Source organism: Peromyscus californicus, unplaced genomic scaffold, assembly GCF_007827085.1.
Source record: "Peromyscus californicus insignis strain IS unplaced genomic scaffold, ASM782708v3 Scaffold_9__1_contigs__length_137607984, whole genome shotgun sequence".
Classification (NCBI taxonomy): domain Eukaryota; kingdom Metazoa; phylum Chordata; class Mammalia; order Rodentia; family Cricetidae; genus Peromyscus; species Peromyscus californicus.
Genome location: NW_026294617.1, coordinates 61,352,026 through 61,360,437, shown reverse-complemented (window position 1 = coordinate 61,360,437; position 8,412 = coordinate 61,352,026). Strand labels below are relative to the sequence as shown.

Sequence of the window (8,412 nt, the reverse complement as noted above, 5' to 3'; positions counted from 1 at the left end):
ACTTTGAAGACAAGATTGGCCTTGAACTCACAGAGATTCACTTGCCTCTGCCTCCCAAGTGTTGAGATTAAAGATGTGCACCACCACCGCCCAGCACAAGACATTTAAAGAAATCAAAACTATCCATTTTTTTGTTTGTTTGTTTCTGAGGATTTCTGTGCAGCTTGAGAAATCAGCACCTTTGTCAATCTGTTGAGGAAATATCAACTGGTACAATTCTTCTCAATACAGCTTTCTGCAACATGTGTGTTACTGACACATACATCTACTCATTATTACCTATATACAGTGTATTTCCTATGTTGCATTGGAATATTCATCTTTATTATTAAAAATTTCAGAAAAGTAAATATAATGTTTTCCATTAGCAAAGCAACAAAGTATGCAACATTCCTGTCCTAGATGGAGTCTAATCACAGAAATGTAGGGTGATGTAATGATGTTGCATTAGTGGAAAACATTGCTTTAGTTAGTCTTCTACTAGGTACTTTTAAAAAATTGGTATATGTGTGTAGCTGGAGAGTTTTCTCTCCAGGTTCCGCCAAGTCCCGGCAGTCCGACAGCCCACTTATAAATTAAACACACAGATGCTTATATAATTTAAACTGTTTGGCCTAATGGCTCAGGCTTCTAGCTATCTAGTTCTCACATCTTAAATTAATCCATTTCTATTAATCTATACCTTGCCACGTGACTCGTGGCTTACCGGCATCTTCACATGCTGCTTGCCATGGCGGTGGCTGGCAGTGTCTCCCTCTGCCTTCCTGTTCTCTCAATTCTCCTTTCTGTTAGTCCCACCTATACTTCCTGCCTGGCCACTGGCCAATCAGTGTTTTATTTATTGACCAATCAGAGCAACACATTTGACATACAGATCATCCCACAGCATATGTGGAAAATTGGCTGATCATTCCAAATTGTTTGAGTACTTCACAATGATGAACAGTCAAGCAAGCTTGCTCTTTGGATTGACTTCTTAGGAGTGAGTGTGCCAAGCCAAGGAGCAAGTCCTGCTATCATGAATTCATGTGATTGAGCGAAAATGGAACTTAATGTGTAGTTTGTAGGACCTCTTCATCACTTTACATGAGTGAGCAGCTAATGATTTTTGCAGCAAGACAGATTTGGAGGCAATGTGACCTCTCATAACTATAAAATTCTGCCCCTGTGTTTTCGGTTTAGTGGACTCAGGTGATACATTGTTATTTATGGTGCTCTATGTCCCTTGAGGTTTTTATAGAGAAATAGATAATATACACAATGACCTCCAGTAGGTCAGTGGGGGGTATGGTACAGAACGTCTTTATCCGTATGAGATTATAACTTAATTACAACATTCCTCCCTTCCCTTTCCTCCCTTCAAATCCTCCCATATACCCCTCCATGCTCTTTCAAATTTATTGCCTCTTTTTTTAAAAAATTAATCATTGTTATACAAACACACACATATACATATATGTATTGTTACACACATATATTAAATTATATATATTATATATTTGATTTTATTACATATTGCTAAATACATAAATACAAACTGCTCGGTTTGTATGTTACTCTTATGTATATTTTTAGGTCTGACCATTTGGTATTGGACAAACAATTGTGCTATTCCCTCGGGAAGGCCACATCACCTTGCTCCCACCTTGTCTTAGTTGCCTCTTATTCTTTGTGTAGGATTGAGGCTTCCCGGGATTATCTCCATCCAGTTTGGCATGTTCATTGTCTTGTCCAGTTCACGTGTGGGCAATCATATTGGTGAGACTTTATGGGGTGTAGCTTCTGTCATTACTGGGAAACACAATCTCACTGCAAACTCTGTGATACTCTGGTTCTTACAATATTTCTGACCCCCTTCAGTAATATCTCCTGAGCCTTAAGTGCAGGAATGTTTTGTAGATGTATCTACTGGGATTGGGGTCTACAAGGCTACATTTCAATTAGTTGTGATTTTCTGTAGAGGTCTCTGTTTCAAAGGTAAGTTTCCTCGATTAGGGGCGAAGACAGACTTTCTGGGTATCTCATTTTACCTGTTCAAAAGCATGCACTACTGGGTTCAAAAGGCAGATAAAAGAGAACCTTTTCAAAAATTCTGCTGGGCCTTTGTTGGTGATTTTTCAGCTTCCTCCCTCCGTCTCTTCTGTTCAGAAGCCTCTATGTATGCTATCTACATTTCAGTAATAACGATTTTTGAGGTCCTTGCTTCATGACTTCAAAGGAATATGTATGCATTCCTAGGATTGGAATCCTGTAATCAGCTCACACAACATTAGCACTGTGCTACAAGCTCTGCCTCGTGATTTTTTTCTTTTTTTTTAACTAAAATTTTCAGTAGATTCAGGGAGTCATGACAATTTACAGGTGTATGAGCAATCTTTGAGGTGAAATCAAGATCAATAAACTTTTAAAAGTGTTGTAGATGCTTGCTAAAAGAGCTATAGATATACAGTGAAGGAGAATATAAGGAGTCTGGGCATCCTGGGAGGAACAACTCCTGAAAGGTGTCCTGCTTAAGCTGAGATTTCAATATTCATGTGATTAGATCAAAGTGACTATTGTGGGGAAACAATGCTGAACACAGCAGGACCGATGCATCGATCTTATCATAATATCAAATGGAATCTCTTCCCAGATAACGGTAACAAACAAAAATATTAGGGAAAAAATGGATCTTGGTATTTAGGTAACTTCTTTAAATTCATCCCTGTGAAATTTAATTGATGGAGAAGTTCAGACTAACTCAGAGCATGAATGTTTTGATCAGGTATGTGTTCATATTGATAACTAACTATGGGTCTATTTCATATCTAGAATCTGGGAAGGTCTTGGTTGCTTTTGTCCCCTAGTTCAGACTCTCATGAGATTTCAGTCGACAGGTCTAGGGCTTTACTCACATTATGGTTTGTTTGGGATAGTCAGTTCCCATGGATGTTGGTAAATGCCTCCTTTTCTGTAGGCTAATGGCAGGGAGCTTAGATTCCTTATCATCTGATGGCATGGCACTTCAGTTCCCTGCTCTACAGCATTCTTGAGATGTATGGGTTGGATTTAAATTTCTCCCAGCCAAGGCCATTGGCTGCAAGCTTGGATTCCAGGTTGATGACACTGTTGAGCAGTGCTGCTGGAACACTAAGTGGCAGGACCTAGAATGAGACTTTGAAGTCACTACCATATACCTCTCAGTGTGCTGTGGGATCCCAATTTTTCCTTGCTTCCTGTCTTGAGCAGAAAGTACTTGCTCCCACAAATGATGTGTGACATCCATCAGAGGCTGAAGAAAGTCATGCCACCCAATACTAAATTTGAACCTCCAGAATAAGGAGCTAAAATAAAGATCTCTTAGCTTTTTGATAGGCCTATCACAAGGTTTGCATTGTAGTAATTATAAAGCTGACTAAAACAGCAAGTGCCCTCATAATACAACTGACAATTACAAAGCAAGCCAGCTGAATGAGAGAATCAGCAAAAGCTGCACCCCATAAATACAGAGAGTCAGTCACACAAGGTTACAGAGCAGAGAATCTCAGAGTGTCATCTTCCAGGATGGGTACCCCAACAAGGCTGGAACTGGAAGCATGGAAGAGGGTATGGCTTTGTTCCAAGATCATCTCAAAGATGAGTGGTTACTTATGAGACTTGTGATGGGGAAGGAGACCTGGATAACAGAATTGCATTAGAGGCTTGACAGAAAAGACTTACAAAATGAAGGTAAATGAGGATCTACTAGAAAAAAAATATCAAAGATCTTGGGGAAAATACCTACATCTTTAAAAGTCTTCTAATTCTTAACATGGCCTGTGGGTTAGTTCACTCTACAATGTCATCTCCTATTTTCCTAAGACCTTTCTCTACTGTGTCCCTTCTCAGACTCCCTTCCATCTAATCACATCTTTATGATCCTTAAAAGAATTCTCAGAGCCTTAAATGAATTTTGCTTTTGACTTTACAGAATTTGTTCCCTCTGTTTGGAAAGTTCGTCCTCATCTTCCACCAGAGTCTCTATGTATGAAGCTAGCATCAGTCTGTTAGGCCCCTAATCTTACAATTAGGTTATGAAGCAGTTTTTCATGTAAGAATATCTCTGTTCTTTTCATTATCTTCATCATGGTAGTCATATTATTTCAATATTTGTGTTTGGAATTACTAATGTTATTAATCAATAGAGTAGTTATTTTACCTTTGAAGTGCAGTTTAAGCTACAAGCAACAAGCGAATCATCTGCCTACCTCAAGTGCCAAGTGAAATGCCTCATAAACTATAGGCACTTAGTTATTTCTTAACAAGAAATAAATATAGTCATCCATATGACAAATAATGGTAAGTTTGAAGTTGAGAAGGAAAAAAACGAGACAGCTTATTCGGGGCTGATGTTTGCTACAGAGAAAGGCACTACACTAAAGAAGAGTCATCAAACGAACACTAAATTTCCGACTTACAAATTTGATAGGTCAAGGAGACAAAGAAAGATACCATTATAAAACGGAGGAACTAACTTCACGAATTTATCAATCAAGAGCCAGCCGTGAGGATCGAAAGAAGACCGTGCCAATTTCTTTTTTTTTTTTTCAGGGATTGTATCTGTTTTTATTGATACTCCGGTCTCTGCACCTGTAATCGTATCCAGCAGTCTGTCACCAGTGGCCATGTTTCCTCTTCAAAAAGCAGCTCTGGAAACACCGCATGATGCCAACTTTGCCGATAGAGGGCGCGAGAGTCACGCTGAAGAAAAAACGGGATTTTCCTTCTTTCCCTCCTTTGGGCAGCTTTGCTTTGGAATTAGCCTTCTGGCTTCTGCTGCATTATTCCATCCGTGATGTGGGCGTGTGGTGAGAACATGTGGTGGCTTTTTGTCCAGCCACGTATCCAGAGGACACAGTGACCTCATAGGCTCAGCTCAAGCCCTGTGACCGCCTTCAGAAAGTTATAGCCGAGCATACTGACACTGAATGCTCCAGGCTTGGCGTCCTCAGCAGCACCCAGACTTCCTCTGTGGACTCGCCTATGGGCTGGACGCCCGCACCCTGCAGGCTGGCTCATTTCCTTCCTGTCTGCTGAGTGTGGACCAGCTTCAGCCCAGAAACCTCAGCAGCCCAGTCTGCCATCCAGGAGCTGCAACCACGCCTTCCCTAACAAGACTCAGGGCTAATCAAGCAAAGGATTCTCCTGGCCAAGTTTGTCCTTGCTATGGGCAAGCCCCGATGTCCTTTTAACGCCATTACTACATCTTTAGAATTATTGCTCACAGCTTACTATTTCTTTAATATAGAATTTCTCCAGTTAAATTTACTCTGTTGTGTCTGCTTCCTAATGAGATCAAGGATGAGACATTCGTTTACCATTTAAAGTACAAGTCTTTTTCATGGGGACGTTGTTATGTATCTCTGAATTGCGGAGAATGAATAAACCAGGGGCCCCTCTTGCGACGTGTAAATGAGCGTGTGATTTAATAATCAAGGGAACAGAGGGAAGACGTGTCACAAGAGTCACAATGACCCATTAGAAGGAAACTACGACAGGGACTTCACTAGAAGAAGGCATCCCAATCAGAATGTTTGGCTTTTCCATTTCTTCCTAAGCCGATTGCTTATAAGGATCTCCATTAAATGAGTTATCTAGAAATTACTCAGTAAAGGGACCTAAAAAAATACATCTTGCAGTTCTTCTGAAAAACTGTAGATCCAGGGAAGGGTTAGTAATGAGCTCAAAGCAAAAAGACCACCGGCTGGCATTCCAGGGGAAGTTGCCCTCTTCAGAGTGCTTGCCAGTTTTGCTAATATAGCTGCTCTGAAAGTGGCTGACTGTCATTGGAAACAACCATGCACAGCATTGAATACAGAGCTAAGACTGCACCCTGCCTTGTGTAGGACTTTCAATGTGTGAATTCCACAGACAGAAATAAGTCCAAGAAAACGGGTAATAGTCAAATGATACAGTCACTCAAAACTCAACATCTCACGTGAGTAATGCTTCTGATTCAAGTATGTATTCCTGTGAGTTTGTATCACTTGCTTTTTCATAATGTCTGGGTTTCAAGCCCCCACTCACAAGTGAAAAATCAGTTTTCTCTAACAGAGTCTCATAGGGTATACAAATCACTCTTAAGGTCAGGCCCCATGCACAGCAGTCGATGGCCAACTCAAAACAAACTCAATGGTAGTTTTGGAGGGTTTTTGTTTTGTTTTGTTTTTGCCTCATAATGATTTATCTAGGATTTTTTTTCTTTCCCTATAGGTCTTTGGCTTATATAATGTGGTTTCTGGATTTGTGTTTTTATGGGCTTTCTGTATTTGTCAATGTGTGAGCCTCTGCGTCTATATATGCTTCTTATGAGTTTCTTTTGGCTTTTTTGTTTGCTTTGGCCTAGTCAACTTTGTTTGTTTGTTTTATTTTATCATTATTTTTGCATGCTTGTTTCCTTTCTAATGAGACAGAGAGAGAGAGAGAGAGAGAGAGAGAGAGAGAGAGAGAGAGAGAGGATGTGGATTTGGGTCAGGAGGTAGGGAGGATCAGGGAGGGGTTGGGATAAAGGAAACCATAATCAGAATACATTATATGAAAAATCTAATTTCAGTAAAAAATTGTCTGTGTTTAATAATGGACTCTCGGAAGGACTGAGCTGACTCAGCACACAACCTCACTTTTGGGGATTCGGAGGGAAATGAAGAGAGGATAATTCAGTACATAGGTCTACCCCTTAGGCAAGCAGTTCAAATTGGAGGCTGAGATTTAGGGTTATCACCCAGAAAAGAACTCCAAAACCATACAAGAGACTAGTAGTCTGAGCTGTCAGTCTTGGCTATCATCAGTATATTAAGTAGTTATAGCTCAGAAAAGGAATATAACCAGACATATGGCCAAGGAGCCTTTAAGCCAATAGTTACTGCTTACTAAATGTATGAGTTCTAGGAGATTCAAATGATAAGACTCATTTTTATAAAAAACACACAGAGAAACCACAGATGCTGATTTTTGATCATATATAATAAACAAGCAAGCTCACATGTGGTTACAGAAAGTATTCCTATAAAAAGTATTATTATTGTTACATCAACAATTATGCATGTGTCATATTGCAGCATAGTATGCATATATATATATATATATATATATATACATATATATAATACTTTGACAACTATTAGCCTAAGGAAGAAAGATAGAGATTTAATGTGCACATTTAGTCTCCAGACTCTTCCCATGTGTCATGCCCAGCTCTAAATTCAAGGATCCTCTGGGTAGGATGTGAGAAACTAAGCTGGGAGATGCTGACTTCACTTGACTGATGTGAGCAGAAGGCGAGCCTGGGAGGTTGTTTATCCACCTGTCTCTGTGGTTACTTTGTTCACTTACTCAGGCCAAGAAGAGAATGTTTTTATCCTCTATTTGTGGGTAGCAAAGACTCTCTGGAGGAGTTATTTCCATTTTTTGTCACAGGCACCACCAGAGCCCTTTGTCAATGAACGACCGCCTCTGAGGGTGGGAAGAGTGGATGGCATGGCTTACCACACTCTCCTTGGCCTTACCGTCAGTAAAAGGATCCAGTTATTTAATGACTTATTTATCTGTCTTTTTATGATAATGTAATTTTCATTGTGTATTATTGAATACACAAGATTCTTATGTTATAGTTTGAACAACTCAAGAATTACGTAATATTCTAATAAAATACATCTCTCTCTCTTTGTGAGGAATGCTGAGTGAGCAGACTAGAAGCTGAAGGAGAAAAGTAGTGAGTTTGAGGCTACATTTAAGACTGACTCTCTCCCCTCCACTACACACACACACACACACACACACACACACACACACACACGTACAAAGGCTAATAGATGATTTAGTACAACTTCCATGTGACTGTTAGTAACTTCTAAATGATCAATCTTTCCTTATGAAAATGTAAGTATATCATATGATAGATTTTTAGATAAATATTGTGAATCATCAATGAAAAAATACCATCTACTCTGCACTTGTCAATCCATATTATAATAGCAAAAAACAGTTTAGATGGATCACTTTAAGTAAATTACCTTCAGCATGTGAAGTTGGGTAACTGAAGTCCAAGAAGCTCGGGGTTGGTGTGTGGTGAGGTCTGCTTCTTACTTCATAGGCAGCTATGTCCTTGGTAGTGGGGGGCATGCCAGCTCTCTGGAGTTTCTTTTTACATGGCATCAGAATTACTCCATAAGGCTTGTCCTTCATGTTCTAATAACCCCGCAAGGGTCTTCCTTCTAATACCAATATGGTGTGTGGGGGTAGTAAAATTTCAATATAAGAATGTCAGGCTGGCATAAATACTTAGTGTGTAACATTCACCCTCTTGTTTCCTAAAAACCCGTGTGTCTCATATGAAAAATACACTTCTTCCCCTTTGTTGTCTCCAGACTCTTAACTCAGTACAGCCTGATCTCT

At 39.7% G+C, this 8,412-nt stretch overlaps 1 long non-coding RNA gene across 1 annotated transcript in view; it reads left to right on the top strand.

The window, feature by feature from the left end:
• The first annotated feature begins 629 nt into the window (after positions 1–629).
• The window catches only part of LOC128106339 (uncharacterized), a 78,764-nt gene continuing 70,981 nt past the window's right edge, over positions 630–8,412 (top strand). Inside the window, exon 1 of the long non-coding RNA XR_008216668.1 lies at positions 630–5,956. This is a non-coding gene — a long non-coding RNA (uncharacterized LOC128106339). The remainder of the gene's footprint in view (positions 5,957–8,412) is intronic.